Below are 20,785 nucleotides of genomic sequence, written 5' to 3'. Positions count from 1 at the left end.
GAAACCTACTCAAGCCTAACAACATGGTCAACGACTTGGTCTCTCAAAAAATATACTTAATTAGAATATGTTTCATTTTTTAGTGCATAATAGGATTTTTGGAGATACTTATTGCACTAGTATTGTCACACATGATGGGGATAGGATCATTAAATTCTACCTTTAAATACTTGAGTGTTTGCTTCATCCAAAGGATTTTTGTATAACAAGTTGTTGATTGTATATATTCAGTCTTAGTTGTAGAGAAGATAATTGAGTTTTGTTTCTTTCATACCCAAGATAACAGACAATTTCCCAAAAAGAATGATGTGCCACTAGTGCTCTTCCTATCATCAATGCTACCTTCCCAATCTACATTAGTATATACTTTTGAATTGAACTCTTTGTCTCTATCATACCATACAACAAAAATTATTTGTGCCTTGAAGATATTTAAAGATCCTTTTTACTACATTTACATGACTCTCTTTAGTGTTTGATTGAAATTTGGAAACCAAACCTATAACTTGCATTATATTAAGTCTTTATGCTGTTAGATATAATGGACTTCCAATCATAAACCTATAAGTGGTCTAATCTACATTAAGGGACTCATATTGTTTACTTAATTTTCATCCAATCACCATGGGTGTGTTTATAGGCATGCACTCTTCCAAACATTTTCAGTGTTTCCTTTAGATACTTGGACCGAGAAATGATATTTCCTTTTTCTAATTGAGTGACTTGCAGTCCAAGGAATAATGACAACTCTCCCAACATGGATGTTTCAAACTCCTTCTGTATTTCTTCAAGAATATGTTGACCCATTTTTTCCATATCAATCCCAAAATGATGTCATCTACATACACCACAATAATTAGTAAATTGTCATTATCATATTTAATGCACAAATTGTTGTTCGCTGCTCCTTACGTGAAACCTTGTTGTTGTAGATACTTTTCCAATCTTGCATACCTAGCTCTTGGATCTTGTTTTAGACCATATAATGATTTCTTTAATCTAAGAACTTGATCTCCATCTTCAGAGAGGTAAAATCCTTTTGGTTGTTCAATGTACACTTCGTCCTCAAGCTCACCATTAAGAAACATTGTCTTAGCATCCATTTGATAAGTTTTAAAGTTTTTGTCCCTTGAAATTGCTAAAAACATTTGAATAACTTCCAATTTAGCCAATCTAGGAGGATCTTGACACATTTCCCAAGGAGCACCATGGTGAATACAAACTCATTTGAAGCCTAGGTTGTGGGTGTTTCCAATTTGAATGCAATTGTTCCAACTTTTGAATTATTTTATTTGTAAAATAGAAATTGGAATTATGAGAGGATTTTCTCAAATTCAATTTCTAAATTCATGATGAAGTTGAGAGGTTTAAGGGATTTTCTCTCATCCCTAGGGTTTTGGATAAGGTCCTTGATAGTAGGATTTGAGAGATTTACTCCACATGTATCTCATAGAGCATATTTTAAGGGATTCATTGACTTATTTTCTCCTTGTAGTAGGGGATCTAAGGAGATATTTTCTCCTTTTTTTTGGGGTCTTGAAAGCTATATAAAACCCTCTTATGTACTTTGTGTAGCATGAGATTTTTGGAGAAGAGAGCTTGAAAGAGTCATTTTAGAAGATTTTGGAGCTTGATTTTGAGGAGAGCTTGGAGAGCTCAAGAAGTCTTTTGGAGGATTTGTTGATATGTACAAGTCTTGAATTACTTTGTGTAGAAGACAACTCTAGGTTGGCCACCTTGTTGTAAAGATCAATGTACATCTTCCTCATTTCAGAAAGACAATAAAGTGATTTGACCTGTTGGAGGCGAATCTAGAGACGTAGCCAGTGTAGGAGGTGAACTCCGCTATCAACCTTGATGTTTGCATGTTTTGTTTATTCATGGTTTGTTCAAGTTGTTTTACATGCATTTTAAAGTTACAAGTTTATGATGAAATGAACATGTATATGGATAAATTCTAATTTAATTGTTCAAGCCCATCTGATTTTTCAAAAGGTCTTGTTTATAAGTTTTTAAGTGCTCTCAAGTTTTCAGATCAATTGGTATCAAAGCAGTTCATTGTCTAGCTTAGTGGGTATATTTGTCAGGTTTAATCCAAGCAAGGAGAAAGAAACTGAGTAAGAAGTTAATTTGTTAAGTTTTTAAATGTCGACCTCAACAAATGAGCCTTTTTTTATCCTTTCTTTGCAAATATTTATCAAGATTCAAAGATGTTAGAAATTCTTTTAACCACGACAAAAATGGTAGAGGAGTTATATGTTGATGAAAAAGAAAGCAATAAGTTGCAGAAATAGTTGAAAGCATTGGAAGATGAGAAGCAAGAGCTTCAAGATAGACTTCAAGCAATGGAATTGCAATTACAAGCTTCAGAAGAGGCCCTAGAAAGGTGTCAGAATGCTACGGTAAATGAGGTAAGCAACACTGGTTCAAATTCCCCTGAAGAAGATGTTTTTTTTGGTTCCTTGGAGAAGCACACTCGAGGAATTAGGTCGAAACTGTTATTGAAAATGGGTTACGACGGAAGAGGCCTTGGACTCAATGGTCAAGGCATCGTCAATCCTATTAAGGCAATAAGACAACCTCAAAATGCAGGATTGGGATATACATGTGAAGAAATTGGAGAATGCTCCAAAGTTGCCGAAGCAAGAAGATCGTCAAATATTGAGTTTGTCTCAAAGGGACTTCTACAAATTAATGATGCAATATACTATGAAGGTAATAATGATGACAAGTTATCTCCACAAGGGGATGAGCACATCCAAAGAAGAGTTAATTCTCCCCGTCAAAGTCTGAGTTCAAAAGACCACGGAAAACAATATAAGTTCCTCGATGATCATTTCGTGGCTAAAAAGTCTCTCAGGTATAATGGTTGACAATTTGTACTTTTTGTGGAAAGAATAATCACTATTTTGTAGAATATTGGAGATTTAAAGCCCATGGTAAAAAAATTGGCCCAATAAAAAGTAAACCACAACAAAGAGATCCTTTGCTTTGTGTGAAAAAGGAGAAAGATGTGGCTGACAAATGCAGAAGGATGTTGGGACTCTGGACACCACATATCTCCACAATGGTATGATATTGTCCACTTTGGGCCTAAGCCCTCATGGGTTTGTTTTTGGGCTTTACCCCAAAAGGCCTCATACCAATGGAGATATTTGTTCATCCTTATATACCCATGATCCTTCCCACTTCTACCACTTCTAATCAATGTGGGACTTTGTTCGTATACCCAACAATTCTCCCCTCGAACAAAGGACCATCGAGCCTCCCTTCAAACCATCCGTAGGATTCTCCACTCTCTACCAACCAGGATTCTCCGCTCCAATGCGTTGGAAGCACACGCCTTACATGGTAGCACCACCTGTCTCGAGAGCTTGCTCCATCCCAGGTCAACTCCTCTTCACCGTGTTGGAGAACAAGACACGTCCATGAAGAATCCGGAGCACACCGCCTGTTTAACCGAGCTCATCCACAGGCTTACGGGGGCTCACCATCTTTGTTCGGCATTCCGAGGATTCATCCACTTGGGTAACTTCGGGGCATGGCTTTGATACCACTTGTTGGGACTCTGGACACCACATATCTCCACAATGGTATGATATTGTCCACTTTGGGCCTAAGCCCTCATGGGTTTGTTTTTGGGCTTTACCCCAAAAGGCCTCATACCAATGGAGATATTTGTTCATCCTTATATACCCATGATCCTTCCCACTTCTACCACTTCTAATCAATGTGGGACTTTGTTCGTATACCCAACAAAGGATTCAACGGCATAAACATCCGGGAGAAAAGTCTTGCCCAATCCACCAAATACAGGGGAATCTGTAAAATTAGAACATGTGGTTAGTATTCCTAGAAAAATCCATCAAGAAACTGAGCATGATGAAATCAATTTAAAGAAGAATTCATTAGGTTGGCTCGGTAAGCAATGGATTGCATTTCTCCTTAAATGAAGTATGGCCCAAATTTGATGTACATGTGAATCTAGCATACTCATGATATTATTAAGCTAATGTATTGCAAAGCGTTGTAATAAGCATCTCCGGGTGGATCAAAGCTAATGAAGGGTTTCAAATTCTTTAATTATGAATTACATTGTGACTGTGATGCAGGATAAGGATGTCTTCCACCCTCTTTTGGTTATTTGATTACAATATCGAAATAACAAGAGTGGATCACGCAGCAGAAACTGCAGCTTTAGACGTTGATTCAACTCGAAACATAGGATATCTTGATTGTTTGCTTCAGGGAGATTCTCATTGATTTTTTCCCATCGAAGTCATAGCACAGGAATCAATGTCTAAAAAAAAGGCCCCAGGTTGTGCACCTGCAAATGTTGCTGTAGCAATAGCTAAGTTTGGCGGGTTCTTAGCTTTCATTGGAAAGGTTGGTGAAAATGAATTTTGGTTTCAATTGGTTAACATTTTGAAGGAAAACGGTGTGTAGGATCGAGGCATACGCTATGATGAGAATGCTAGAAGAACGCTTGCTTTTGTTACATTGCGTCATGCAAATTTTATGGGATTTGAGATTGCGTTATTCCGTTTCTGATTGGGTTCCAGATTTATGTCATATATGTTGTCTACATTTAGCTTTAGATCAGCAATCCATGGTGGATTACGATAACATCAATGGCGGATTTGATGGACACACGTTATTCGTTCCACCGCAGAGTAAAAAATGTTGAACAACTCTGGCCGGAACTAGAACCTCAGATTTAGAGAACATTAATATAATGTCAAGTGGCAGCCACACTGAAATATCGTTCATAATTCAAGAAGATATTACGATTTTATTGCAGGTAAAGGATACGGGTGTTAGTGCCACGTCAATTCTGGAATGGACGTTTCAGTAAGAGATTTTTTTTAACACAGAGTTAGTTGATATTAGGTGGCATATAGCCACGTATTTCATGGTCCATGCCACAGTCAACTCATTCTGTCCTAATAAAACGACAGTAATGGAGTGAACAACGAAAATGGAATTCATTATCGTATTTGTGATTTGCTGGTGATTGGCCCTCACTGGCCGTAAGTTTGTGAGAAGTTCATATGCCACCAATAATATTTTGCCATGATTTTCACTCATGATAGTTTGCAGGATCGACGCACATTCTTGCAACAAGTATGAGTTCTTGAATGCATAGAAAACCACATCAAATTTTGTCACCATCGAAAACGATATTGACCATAGTGGACTAGTGGGTGTGTTTTTTTGGAGTCTCCTTGGCCTTCATTTATTATTTAACAACAAATTATAGCCAGAGTGGCAATCCAATCAACGAAATTCGTTGGAGATATACAACAACAAATGCAACCACGAGATATTGTCAAACCAACGTTGCACTGAGAGAACTCTCTTAATTAGATCGTAGTTCTTTTTGACACCAGTCTACACACAGTAACACAATGCATGAATGAATCATGGTCGTAAAGCCATGTTAATGCAGTATCACGTCAAATTCTGTGTATTCTCGAATTTTTATGAGAGGCAGAGTTTGGAGTCAGCCATTGGAGCATCCAATTTTCCATACACTTATGTGCAGAATCCCAACGCAAAATATCTGAAAATCGATCAACTAACTATCAAGAGGGAGGTTTGACCTATCATGAGTAGATGTTTAAATGGTACTTTTTTTTTCGTTGGACCAAGAGGTCACAACGAAAATTCCCACGGAATTTACAGAGCAACGAGAATAACGAAGACATTTAAATCGAGAGAGTAGCTCCTTCAGGCCAGTTCAACAGGGAAGAAAAATGTATCTACTCCTCCAGGCACAAAACCCTTACGTCTATATTGTCTACACAGTGTCATTTGTATTTCAACTTTTAGTTAAAAACTGAGAATCCAGATTCAAATTATTAATCAAATACAATTACATATATACAAAGGTGTTGTCTCAAGATAAGGAGACTATTTTAGACACACAATCTATTGGTTGAAGAAATCTCTCAACCACACACCAAACTAGGAAATGGATCCTAACTACTAGGAAGAGACTCCTTTACTTAGAGAGAATCACAACTAGAAACAAGTAGGAATTATATATTCCAACACTCCCCCTTAATGAGTATTTGTGTATGAGTTTGCAAAATCTAATTGTGGACAAATATACCAAAAAGAATATGTTGATGTCCATATAAAGGACCAACCATCCACCGGAATGCATGGGTACTAACCACTGCAACCGCCAGTCTTGTAGGATGTCCTTCGCATACATGGTTCTTCCAACCATTATAACTGCACCCTTGTACTTGTACCTGTAAATCCCCCTCCATCATTGTTAACGTGGGTTTTGTCGGATTATCCATAACCATGCTCTAGGTTTTAACGGATCACCCTCCACCATGCCACCAAGAGCTCTCACTGTTAGTGGTTTTTATATTACCACGAACTGTATGAGGATACACATGCCTTACAAGGCTTACATTTCACACTCCAACTCTGGAGTTACCAGGTACATAGTTTACAAAGACCATAATAAAACATCCTAGACTTGTTTACATTACAACTGTGATTCACATTACAACATAATAGAGTCTATTCCACAAACATGAACAAATTCACACTTTCACCTCACTGTCCATCATAATTTGATCATTGTTGTTGCTTGTTTCACATCTTGGGCATCTTTTTCTTTGTCAATTAAATCTTGGAACTCCATGCTTAACCTGTCGTCATTTGTTAGAGTCGCGAATTCTAACAAAATAACTTTACCTAAATTGAGTTAGCTAGGCTCAATAAGGCACAATAATTTTATCCATAATTCCAAGAAATAAAAAAAATAAACTTCAGATTAACAAAGCATCAAATTTCTATATCTCTGCAGTCTGATAAATTTTGAAGCCCAAGTGCAACACTGAACACCATTCCAGCTCTAAAGACTTTGTCATTCCTCGCATTCAAGCTCAATCCAGACTCCCGGAACTTGATTCTGATCGCTGTTTGCTACCTCCTCCAGCTACAACCAACATATCCCCCTTGGGATGGAACTGCTATGATAGAGCGAATGCCGTTTCCGCTATTGATTTTGTTCATAATCTACCGTGTAAGAATATGCTCCACATCTTGGCACAAGAAATCTTTACAGAAATCGGTAATGAATACATTGTCCATCATATATTCCTGCTGGTTTTGCATCAGGGGACGTAGTTAAATGAGCATATTATGCCAGACTATAAAATATTTGCAGCACCCAAAAAATATTCTTTCTGTACATGAAAGAAACCAGTACAAAAAAGGAACACTATTCATGATCAGTTCTGTCAAAAGATGTAGCACATCAGAATAGGGATTTTCGACCAAACCAGCTCAGATTTGTCAAAACTACATTTCGGTGAATCAACTCTCTAGCACAACAGGTTCTACTGACAGTGATTGTGGCAGTTCAGCTAACAGTGATTGTGCAATTGTTTCTTCACTCGGAAAATTCCACAGGGGAACAAATTGCACTATATCACGTGTCGCGACTCGTCCAGTGGAACTTTCTAATGGTTCACCTTTATCTGCATCCAGGATCTCCATTTCTTTAAAATCTGCCCCACCAACACCCACAATAAGAATTGAAAGAACACTAATCGAGCCATCCAGATCTAACCCGTCGACCTCGTCTTGGAAGAAGCCACGAATCTTCTGCTCCAGATTGGGCAACAGAATCGTAAGCCCAGGTTCTCTAGGTCATGGCCAAGGTCGTCGACAAAGATCTGTTGTCACCGCAATCGGCCATCACTGGCCCTCGCACACCCAAAACTGCACACACAAAATCGCATACACAGTAAACACCAAACTCTTTATTTTCCTTAGCCCAGGAGCGGCCAAGCCCACAAGGGGCCAGGCCCTCAGGGCTCTGATACCAAGTTAAAAACTGAGAATCTAGATTCAAATTATTAATCAAATACAATTGCATATATACAAGGTGTTGTCTCAAGATAGGGAGACTCTTTTAGAAACACAATCTATTGGTTAAGGAAATCTCTCAACCACACACCAAACTAGGAAATGGATCCTAACAACTAGGAATAGAATCCTTTACTTAGTGAGAATCACAACTAGAGACAAGTAGGAATTAGATATTCCAACACTTTTGAGGTTTGATAAGAAATTTGCAATATTGAAATGGCCGCAACATGCATTAGAAATAGTTGATAGATCACGTTCAATGCACATGTAAACGAGACAGATTCACTTAAGACTCTGTTTTGGATGGCGTTATCATGTTTTGAATGAATCGACAACAACATTATGAGGCCAACAATGAGGAAAATATGGAAACCCTTGATTGGGGTTTGGAGATTTGAATTCTGATATATTGCTGCCTATGTAGACCGAAGCCAATATTGGAAAGACTCATTTCTACTCTTCATTTTTTGACAAAGTAGTCGAAATAATTATGAAGCTTTTCAGCTGTATATGATGCATGACCCAAGTTATCTCAGGAGTTGTCAAATAGTCGAATTCAATTCAATTGAAAATACAATACATGTTATTGCAGGAAATTGCAGACAAAGGAAAAGTTGAAGGATATAATTGTAGGTCATTGTTCGAGCAAATATAAGAGTAAATTCTTCATTTCAGAAAATCAATACCCTAATATCAAAATCAACTTCAACTATTTCCGCTTTTGTTGTATTAAGAGCCTTCCTGATCGAGGAGGATATTGACACATTTCCCAAGGAGCACCATGGTGAAGACAAACTCATTTCAAGCCTAGGTTGTGGGTGTTTCCAATTTGAACGTAAATGTGCTCATATTTGAATTTTTTTATTTGTAAAATATAAATTGGAATTATCTAAATTCATGATGAAGTTGAGAGGTTTAACGGATTTTCTCTCATCCCTTGGGTTTTGGATAAGGTCCTTGATAGAAGGATTTGAGAGATTTACTCCACATAAATCTCATGGAGCATATTTTAAGGGATTCATAGAGTTATTTTCTCCTTGGAGTAGGGGATCTAAGGAGATATTCTCTCCTTTGTTTTGGGGTCTTGAAAGCTATACAAAACCCCCATGTGTACCTTTTCTAGCATGAGAGTTTTGGAGAAGAGAACTTGAGAGAGTCATTTGAGAAGCTTTTGGAGAGCTTCATTTTGAGGAGAGCTCAAGAAGTATTTCGAAGGATTTGTTGATATGTACAAGTCTCTAATTCCTTTGTGTAGAAGATACTCTGGGTTGGCCATCTTGTTGTAAAGAGCGATGTACATTTTCCTTAGTTCAGAAAGACAATAAAGCAATTCGACCTGTTGGAGGCAAATCCGGAGACGTAGCTGAGTGGAGGGGGTGAACTCCATTATCAACCTTGATGTTTGCATGTTTTTGTTATTCATGATTTGTTCAAGTTGTTATACATGCATTTCAAAGATACAAGTTTATGATGAAATGAACATGTATATGGATAAATTGTAATTTAATTCTTCAAGCCCATCTAGTTATTCAAAAGGTTTTGTTTATAAGTTTTTAAGTTCTTTCAAGTTTTTAGATCTCGAGCTACAGGAGAAAGCATTTCTTTAAAGTCAATGCCTCATTCAACTTGCACATATCCCTTGCATACCATCTTGACTTTATTCTTTATCACCTACCCTTCATTCATCTTGTTCTTGAACACCATCATTTGGTACTGATAACATTCTTGTCTTTTGTCTAGGAAATAGTTCCCATGTGTTGTTTTTCTCTATCTTGTCCAACGATTTATCTAATGCCTTAACCCAGTATTTATCTTCACTTGCATTCCACAATTGTATTGGTTCTCTTGTTATATTATTTGTAGATATTGCTTTTAAATGAATCTCCAAGGAAAAAACCCTCATCTTCTTGAGAGTCAAACTTACCTAGTTTCTTATCATTCCTTATAATATATCATTTTCTACCAAAAGCTTTGAGATTTTTTACTGAGGCTCATCTTCCTTTTCATCATTCATAAGGATTTTTGTTACTATTAGGTTTGAGCTGAGTTCCATTGGAAAAATAAAGAACACCTTGAGTTTCTTCTCCCCACAAGGTGTTTGCAACCTTTCCTTCATCCATCATTTCTCTAGACATTTCTTGAATGGATCTATTCTTTCTTTCCACTACCCCACTCCATTGAGGGGCTTTTGCAATTGAATACTACCTTTTGATCCCATGTTCTTCACAAAATTTCTCAAACTCATTTGAAGTGTACTCCCCTACTGTGTCTGACCTAAAGCATTTTATTTTCCAGTCATTCACATTCTCTACTTGAGCCTTCAACACTTTGAATTTTCTAAGAGCTTTTTATTTTTCATTAAGCAACATAATCCAAGTTTCTCTACTAAAATCATTAGTGAACAAAATGAAGTGTTTCTCTCTTCTTGAGGTTAGTGTAGTTGTAGGGCCACATATATTAGTATGAACTAGCTCTAAGGATATAGTTGATGACTACTCTTTTACCATGAATTGGACCCTTACCTTCTTACCAAACTGACAATATTTACATATGGATTTGTCTAGTTTTGATAGTTTTCACGTACCTCTCACTGCCTCTATCTTGTCGCTCTTTACTAAATTATCAAAATTCACATGGCCCATACTTTTATGCCATAACGAGGTTTCATCTATCTTGTTTAAGAAACATTTTAGTCTAGAGTCATCAAAGACATACACATTGTTAGGGGTTCTAATCCCTTTCCCTACTAACTTACTATTCTCTGCTCTTCATATTTCACAATATTTAGATGGGAAGGTTACATCATAGCCATTGCCACATATTTTTCTCACACTTAACATATTGTGCTTAAGACCATTCACATATAAAAGATTCTGGGCTTTGGTCTTCTCATGAAATTAATTATTCCCTTTCCTTTTATTTGGGTTGGAGCATTATTTCCAAATGTGACACTTCATTTCCTATCTTTTCTAAGAATTAGAAATTTACTTTTGCCTCCAGTCACATGTTTAGAACACCTACTTTCAACATACCATTTTCCTTCTTGGTCATGGGCTATAGGGAAAATCCACATTCTTCAGTGCTCTCCGTATTTCGCTTCCATTTCTTTATGTTTCCTTGATGTGTGGACTTCTTAGGAATCTACTAGCTAGGGGGATTAAAGAGTCTACTTCTGCATTCATCGACTTTGTGACCAAATTTTTTACAATTGAAACATTCAATCTCATTCAAGAGAGGGGAGAATGAGTTTCTCTTTCCAACCAAAGAACTTCTAGATCTAAAATTTTGAAATTAGATGGATCTAACATTTTCATCTCTTTCAACCCTATTGGATTTAAAATTAATCATACTTACCAAATTCGCCCGAATCGAGCTAAAAAAATCGAAAATTCACCAATTCGATACAAATACCGTATTATTTGATAAAATTTGATTCAGTTTTCAAGGATAAGTGGGTGTTTCCAATTTGAATGTAAATTTCTGATATTTAAATTTTTTTATTTGTAAAATATAAATTGGAATTATGAGAGTATTTTCTCAAATTCAATTTCTAAATTCATGATGAAGTTGAGAGGTTTAACGGATTTTCTCTCATCCCTAGAGTTTTGGATAAGGTCCTTGATAGTAGGATTTGAGAGATTTACTCCACATGTATCTCATGGAGCATATTTTAAGGGATTCGTTGACTTATTTTCTCCTTGGAGTAGGGGATCTAAGGAGATATTCTCTCCTTTGTTTTGGGGTCTTGAAAGCTATACAAAACCCTCCTATGTACCTTTTGTAGCATGAGAGTTTTGGAGAAGAGAACTTGAGAGAGTCATTTAAGAAGCTTTTGGAGAGCTTCATTTTGTGGAGAGATTGGAGAGCTCAAGAAGTCTTTTGAAGGATTTGTTGATATGTACAAGTCTCGAATTCCTTTGTGTAGAAGATAGCTCTGGGTTGGTCAGCTTGTTGTAAAGAGCGATGTACATCTTCCTCAGTTCATAAAGACAATAAAGCAATTCGAACTGTTGGAGGCAAATCTGGAGACGTAGCCGAGTGGAGGGGGTGAACTCTGTTAACAACCTTTATGTTCGCATGGTTTTTTTATTCATGATTTGTTCAAGCTGTTTTACATGCCTTTTAAAGTTACAAGTTTATGATGAAATGAACATGTATATGGATAAATTGTAATTTAATTCTTCAAGCCCATCTAGTTATTCAAAATGTTTTGTTTATAAGTTCTTAAGTGCTTTCAAGTTTTCAGATCGCAAGCTATAGGAGAAAACATTTCTTTAAAGTCAATGTCTCATTCAACTTGCACATATCCCTTGCATACCAGCCTGACTTTATTTTTTATCATCTGCCCTTCATTCATCTTGTTCTTGAACACCATGATTTAGTACTGATAACATTCTTGTATTTTGTCTAGGAAATAGTTCCCATGTGTTGTTTTTCTCTATCTTGTCCAATGATTTATCCATTGCCTTAACCCAATGTTTGTCTTCACTTGCATTCCACAATTGTATTAGTTCTCTTGTTATATTATTTGTAGATATTGCTTTTAAATGAATCTCCAAGTTAAACAACCTCATCTTCTCGAGAGTCAAACTTACCTAGTTTCTTATCATTCCTTATAATATATCATTTTCTACCAAAAGCTTTGAGATTTTTTACTGAGGCTCCTCTTCCTTTTCATCATTCATAAGGAGTTTTGTTACTATTAGGTTTGAGCTGAGTTCCATTGGAAAAATAAAGAACACCTTGAGTTTCTTCTCCCCACAAGGTGTTTGCAACCTTTCCTTCATCCATCATTTCTCTAGACATTTCTTGAATGGATCTATTCTTTCTTTCCACTACCCCACTCTGCTGAGGGGCTTTTGCAATTGAATACTGCCTTTTGAATCCATGTTCTTCACAAAATTTCTCAAACTCATTTGAAGTGTACTCCCCTACTATGTCTGACCTAAAGCATTTTATTTTCAAGTCATTCACATTCTATACTTGAGCCTTGAACACTTTGAATTTTCTAAGATCTTTTTATTTTTCATTAAACAAAATAATCCAAGTTTCCCTACTAAAATCATTAATGGACAAAATGAAGTGTTTCACTTTTCTTGAGGTTAGTGTAGTTGTAGGGCCACATATATTAGTATGAACGAGCTCTAGGGATATAGTTGATGACTACTCTTTTACCATGAATTGCACCCTTGCCTTCTTACCAAACTGACAATATTTACATATGGATTTGTCTAGTTTTGATAGTTTTCACGTACCTCTCACTGCCTCTATCTTGTCTCTCTTTACTAAATTATCAAAATTCACATGCCAATCCTTTTGTGCCATAACAAGGTTTCACCTATCTTGTTTAAGAAACATTTTAGTCTAGAGTCATCAAAGACATACACATAGTTAGGGGTTCTAATCGCTTTCCCTACTAACTTATTATTCTCTGCTCTTCATATTTCACAATATTTAGATAGGAAGGTTACATCATAGCCATTGCCACTTTTTATCACACTTACCAGATTATGCTTAAGACCATTCACATATAGAACATTTCGGGTTTTAGTCTTCTCATCAAATTGATTATTCCCTTTCCTTTTATTTGGGTTGGAGCATTATTTCCAAATGTGACACTTCATTTCCTATCCTTTCTAAGAATTAGAAATTTACTTTTGCCTCCAGTCACGTGTTTAGAACACCCACTTTCAATATACCATTTTCCTTCTTGGTCATGGGCTATAGGGAAAATCCACATTCTTCAGTGCTCTCCGTATTTTTCTTCCATTTCTTTATGTTTCCTTGATGTGTGGACTTCTTAGGAATCTACTGGCTATGGGGATTAAAGAGTCTACTTCTGCATTCATCGACTTTGTGACCAATTTTTTTACAATTGAAACATTCAATCTCATTCAAGAGAGGGGAGAATGAGTTTCTCTTTCCAACCAAAGAACTTCTAGATCTAAAATTTTGAAATTAGATGGATCTAACATTTTCATCTCTTTCAACCCTATTGGATTTACAATTAATCATACTTAACAAATTCACCTGAGTCGGGCTAAAAATTTCAAAAATTCCCCAATTAAATACGAATACCGTATTATTTGATGAAATTCGATTCGGTTTTCAAGGATAAGTGGGTGTTTCCAATTTGAATGTAATTGTGCTCATATTTGATTTTTTTTATTTGTAAAATATAAATTGGAATTATGAGAGTATTTTCTCAAGTTCAATTTCTAAATTCATGATGAAGTTGAGAGGTTTAACAGATTTTCTCTCATCCCTAGGGTTTTGGATAAGGTCCTTGATAGTAGGATTTGAGAGATTTACTCCACATGTATCTCATGGAGCATATCTTAAGGGATTCATTGACTTATTTTCTCCTTGGAGTAGGGGATCTAAGGAGATATTCTCTCCTTTGTTTTGGGGTCTTGAAAGCTATACAAAACCCTCATATGTACCTTTTGTAGCATGAGAGTTTTGGGGAAGAGAGCTTGAGAGAGTCATTTGAGAAGCTTTTGGAGTGCTTCATTTTGAGGACAGCTTGGAGAGCTCAAGAAGTCTTTCAAAGGATTTGTTGATATGTACAAGTCTCAAATTCCTTTGTGTAGAAGATAGCTCTGGGTTGGTCAGCTTGTTATAAAGAGCGATGTACATCTTCCTCAGTTCAGAAAGACAATAAAGAAATTCGACCTGTTGGAGGCAAATCCAGAGACGTAGCCCAGTGGAGGGGGTGAACTCCGTTATCAACCTTGATGTTTGCATGTTTTTTTATTCATGATTTGTTCAAGTTGTTTTACATGCATTTTAAAGTTACAAGTGTCTAGTCAATTTAACGTCTTAAATTGCTCTACATAAATTATCAATCCGGGTATCGTAAACTGATGAAGTGTGGTGCACTATATGTGCTTAGTTAACCTTTCTCTTACTTCGTTGTTTTATAGTTTATGTTGTTTTTGGGGTTTTGTTCTTGTTGGTTTTCTAAGGTCTTAAGAATACTTTTAAAGGACAAGTATGGATAAAGATTTCAAGACAAGGCCTATGTCCTTAATGGTAACTTCCAAAACTTAGCACTTCAAAAGAACTTAAAACATGTTATTGATGGAGTTAGTATTTAAACAAAAGTGTAAATATACAACTAGTTCAATCAAAATAAAATGCAATAATCAAATAATGAGAGAATGACTATGAGACCCAGTATCCTTGCTGCTTCAGCAAAAGGACAAGATGATTCTATCACGTCATTAGTTCATTAAAAGGCTATGTGCATCACTAATCTACAATCAACTTGAAAGCAATTTATGTACAATAATATACATGTTAAAAAGAAAATAAAATGTAGTAATTCAAACTGTACATTAATATACATGAAAATCAGAAAAAGAAATGCAAGAAATTAAAGTGACAACTATACAAGGCAGGGGCCCCCTTTCCACCTATGAAATCAAATGCTTAAAGGAAAATAAAAACATCAAATAAAGGACTAAATGACATCGGCCCAGTATCTCTGTTGCTGATTTAAAATGAAAATGAAATGTGAAATCTAAGTAACACTACATAAAGGAGACAAATCACACTACTTTAACCTTTTCTTAACCTTTTTGCCTTTCAACTAGTTATGAACAAGTCAGCAATGTGAGTCTTAAAGCAAACTAAACCAAGCTGTACTAAGTGATATTTTGGCTCCAATAAAGTTATTTGATTATGGAGAAAGAACCATCAATAGATGAACAACTTGATATCTAAGAGCAAAGAGTGAAGTGCAAGTTAAAGAAATGATACTAATGAAAATCAAACTACAGAAAAATAAAGGTCAGCAACATAGACAAGATGATCACACATGCCACTAGTCATGAAATCAAAGTAAAATTAAACACACTTGCATGAATTGAAATTGCATGAATGAAAAATCTAATCTACCTTACATTCTACAAAGCAATATTTACAAAATGAAATCTACTCTACTTACATCCTAATATGCTCCATGACATCTACTTCACATCTCCTTCCATGTTGAGAACATCAAAGCTTTATTCAATTTCTTCAAAAGTGAAAAGTACAACAAAGCTCTCCAAAGCTTTCAAAAGCCATGGGACTAACAAGCTAAAAAGACTAAGAAAAAGACTAAAAGGGAAGACTAACAAATGAAGGAGAGAGATCTCCTATTTATACAAGAAGATGAGAGCCATCTCATTAATGATAATCCATGAATCTCTCCCTCTACCTCTAGAGTCCTAATCAAAATAGGAACTGATAAGACACATGTCTTTTTAGAGTTACAATACAATTAGGAGATGTGACACATATCCTCATGATCCCATGATTCTTTCCAACCAAATTCGAATTTGGCCTTGGGGTGCCACATAAGGGTCTTCTAGAAGTCTCCTTTCAACCTACACATGTCAACAATCTCAACCCATTTGTTAGGTATAAGCATATGCACATTATTTTCTAATGTTTAACCACAAATTCACTTAAAAGGCTTAGAAATAATAAATATTTGGAAAAACATAAAGGTGGCCCAATGATAATGAAAGTGGGATGAATGTGGTGACATAGTAGTGAAATGGAGGTGATATAATGGACATAATAGTGAAAGTGTAATGGAAATGAATGACATTTTCAAGACTCAACAACAAGTTTATGATGAAATGAACATGTATATGGATAAACTATAATTTAATTCTTTTAGCCCATCTAGTTATTCAAAAGGTTTTGTTTATAAGTTTTTAAGTGCTTTCAAGTTTTTAGATCACGAGCTACAGGAGAAAACATTTCTTTAAAGTCAATGCCTCATTCAACTTGCGCATATCCCTTGCATACCATCCTGACCTTATTCTTTATCACTTGCCCGTCATTCATCTTGTTCTTGAACACCATGATTTGGTACTAATAACATTCTTCTCTTTTGTCTAGGAAATAGTTTCGATGTGTTGTTTTTCTCTATCTAGTCCAATGATTTATCCATTGCCTTAAACCAGTATTTATCTTCACTTGAATTCCACAATTGTATTGGTTATCTTGTTATATTATTTGTAGATATTGCTTTTAAATGAATCTCCAAGGAAAACAACCTCATCTTCTCGAGAGTCAAACTTACCTAGTTTCTTATCATTCCTTATAATATATCATTTTCTACCAAAAGCTTTGAGATTTTTTATTGAGGTTCGTCTTCCTTTTCATCATTCATAAGGAGTTTTGTTACATTTAGGTTTGAGCTGAGTTCCATTGGAAAAATAAAGAACACCTTGAGTTTCTTCTCCCCACAAGGTGTTTGCAACCTTTCCTTCATCCATCATTTCTCTAGACATTTCTTGAATGGATCTACTCTTTCTTTCCACTACCCCACTCTGCTGAGGGGCTTTTGCAATTGAATACTGCCTTTTGATCCAATGTTCTTCACAAAATTCTCAAACTCATTTGAAGTGTACTCCCCTACTATGTCTGACCTAAAGCATTTTATTTTCAAGTCATTCACATTCTCTACTTAAGCCTTGAACACTTTGAATTTTCTAAGAGCTTTCTATTTTTGATTAAAAAACATAATCCAAGTTTCTCTACTAAAATCATTAATGGACAAAATGAAGTGTTTCTCTCTTCTTGAGGTTAGTGTAGTTGTAGGGCCACATATATTAGTATGAACCAGCTCTAGGGATATAGTTGATGACTACTCTTTTACCATGAATTGCACCCTTGCCTTCTTACCAAACTGACAATATTTACATATGGATTTGTCTAGTTTTGATAGTTTTCACATACCTCTCACTACCTCTATCTTGTCGCTATTTACTAAATTATCAAAATTCACATGGCCCATCCTTTTTTGCCATAACGAGGTTTCATCTATCTTGTTTAAGAAACATTTTGTCTAGAGTCATCAAAGACATACACATTGTTAGGGGTTCTAATCGCTTTCCCTACTAACTTACTATTCTCTACTCTTCATATTTCACAATATTTAGACGGGAAGGTTACATCATAGCCATTGCCACATATTTTTCTCACACTTAACATATTGTGCTTAAGACCATTCACATATAGAACATTCTAAGCTTTTGTCTTCTCATCAAATTGATTATTCCCTTTCCTTTTATTTGGGTTGGAGCATTATTTCCAAATGTGGCACTTCATTTCCTATCTTTTCTAAGAATTAGAAATTTAATTTTGCCTCCAGTCACGTGTTTAGAACACCCACTTTCAACATACCATTTCCCTTCTTGGTCATGGGCTATAGGGAAAATCCACATTCTTCAGTGCTCTCCGTATTTTGTTTCCATTTCTTTATGTTTCCTCGATGTGTGGACTTCTTAGGAATCTACTGGCTAGGGGGATTAAAGAGTCTACTTCTGCATTCATCGACTTTGTGACCAAATTTTTTACAATTGAAACATTCAATCTCATTCAAGAGAGGGGAGAATGAGTTTCTCTTTCCAACCAAAGAACTTCTAGATCTAAAATTTGAAAGTAGATGGATCTAACATTTTCATCTCTTTCAACTCTATTGGATTTACAATTAATCATACTTACCAAATTCGCCCGAATCGAGCTAAAAAGTTCAAAATTAGCCAATTCGATGTGAATACCATATTATTTGATGAAATTTGATTCTGTTTTCAAGGATAAGAGGGTGTTTCCAATTTGAATGTAAATGTGCTCATATTTGAATTTTTTTATTTGTAAAATATGAATTGGAATTATGAGAGTATTTTCTCAAATTCAAGTTCTAAATTCATGATGAAGTTGGGAGGTTTAATGGATTTTCTCTCATCCCTAGGTTTTTGTATAAGGTCCTTGATAGTAGGATATGAGAGATTTACTCCACATGTATCTCATGGAGCATATTTTAAGGGATTCATTGAATTATTTTCTCCTTGGATTAGGGGATCTAAGGAGATATTTTCTCCTTTGTTTTGGGGTCTTGAAAGCTATACAGAACCCTCCTATGTACCTTTTGTAGCATGAGAGTTTTGGAGAAGAGAGCTTGAGAGAGTCATTTGAGAAGCTTTTGGAGAGCTTGATTTTGAGGAGAGCTTGGAGAGCTCAAGAAGTCTTTCGAAGGATTTGTTGATATGTACAAGTCTCGAATTCCTTTGTGTAGAAGATAACTCTGGGTTGGTCAGCTTGTTATAAAGAGAGATGTACATCTTCCTCAGTTTAGAAAGACAGTAAAGCAATTCGACCTGTTGGAGGCAAATCCGAAGACGTAGCCCAGTGGATGGGGTGAACTCCGTTATCAACCTTGATGTTTGCATGTTTTTTTTTATTCATGATTTGTTCAAGTTGTTTTACATGCATTTTAAAGTTACAATTTTATGATGAAATGAACATGTATATGGATAAATTGTAATTTAATTCTTCAAGCCCATCTAGTTATTCAAAAGGTTTTGTTTATAAGTTTTTAAGTGCTTTCAAATTTTCAGATCACGAGCTACAGGGGAAAACATTTCTTTAAAGCCAATGCCTCATTCAACTTGCACATATCCCTTGCATACCATCCTGACTTTATTCTTTATCACTTGCCCTTCATTCATCTTGTTCTTGAACACCATGATTTGGTACTGATAACATTCTTGTCTTTTGTCTAGGAAATAGTTCCCATGTGTTGTTTTTCTCTATCTAGTCCAATGATTTATCCATTGCCTTAAACCAGTATTTATCTTCACTTGCATTCCACAATTGTATTGGTTATCTTGTTATATTATTTGTAGATATTTCTTTTAAATGAATCTCCAAGGAAAACAACCTCATCTTCTCGAGAGTCAAACTTACCTAGTTTCTTATCATTCCTTATAATATATCATTTTCTACCAAAAGCTTTGAGATTTTTTATTGAGGCTCGTCTTCCTTTTCATCATTCATAAAGAGCTTTGTTATTATTAGGTTTGAGCTGAGTTCCATTGGAAAAATAAAGAACACCTTGAGTTTCTTCTCCCCACAAGGTATTTGCAACCTTTCCTTCATCCATCGTTTCTCTAGACATTTCTTGAATGGATCTATTCTTTCTTTCCACTACCCCACTCTATTGAGGGTCTTTTGCAATTGAATACTGCCTTTTGATCCCATGTTCTTCAAAAAATTTCTCAAACTCATTTGAATTTTACTCCCCTATTATGTCTGACCTAAAGCATTTTATTTTCAAGTCATTCACATTCTCTACTTGAGCTTTGAACACTTTGAAGTTTCTAAGAGCCTTTTATTTTTCATTAAGCAAAATAATCCAAGTTTCTCTACTAAAATCATTAATGGACAAAATGAAGTGTTTCTCTCTTCTTGAGGTTAGTGTAGTTGTAGGGCCACATATATTAGTATGAACTTGCTCTAGGGATATAGTTGATGACTACTCTTTTACCATGAATTGCACCCTTGCCTTCTTACCAAACTAACAATATTTACATATGGATTTGTCTAGTTTTGATAGTTTTCATGTACCTCTCACTACCTCTATCTTGTCACTCTTTACTAAATTATCAAAATTCACATGGCCCATCCTTTTGTGCCATAATGAGGTTTCATCTATCTTGTTTAAGAAACATTTTAGTCTAGAGTCATCAAAGACATACACATTGTTAGGGGTTCTAATCGCTTTCCCTACTAACTTACTATTCTCTGCTCTTCATATTTCACAATATTTAGATGGGAAGGTTACATCATAACCATTGCCACATATTTTTCTGAAACTTAATAGATTGTGCTTAAGACCATTCACATATAGAACATTCCGGGCTTTGGTCTTCTAATCAAATTGATTATTCCCTTTCCTTTTATTTGGGTTGGAGCATTATTTCCAAATGTGACACTTCATTTCCTATCTTTTCTAAGAATTAGAAATTTACTTTTTCCTCCAGTCAGTGTTTAGAAGACCCACTTTCAAGATACCATTCTCCTTCTTGGTCATGGACTATAG

The sequence above is a fragment of the Pinus tabuliformis genome, chromosome 7 (genome assembly GCF_031772625.1).
Source record: "Pinus tabuliformis cultivar Carrire ecotype Pingquan chromosome 7, CPIR1, whole genome shotgun sequence".
NCBI classification, from domain to species: Eukaryota; Viridiplantae; Streptophyta; class Pinopsida; order Pinales; family Pinaceae; genus Pinus; species Pinus tabuliformis.
This window is presented reverse-complemented; position numbering follows the sequence as displayed.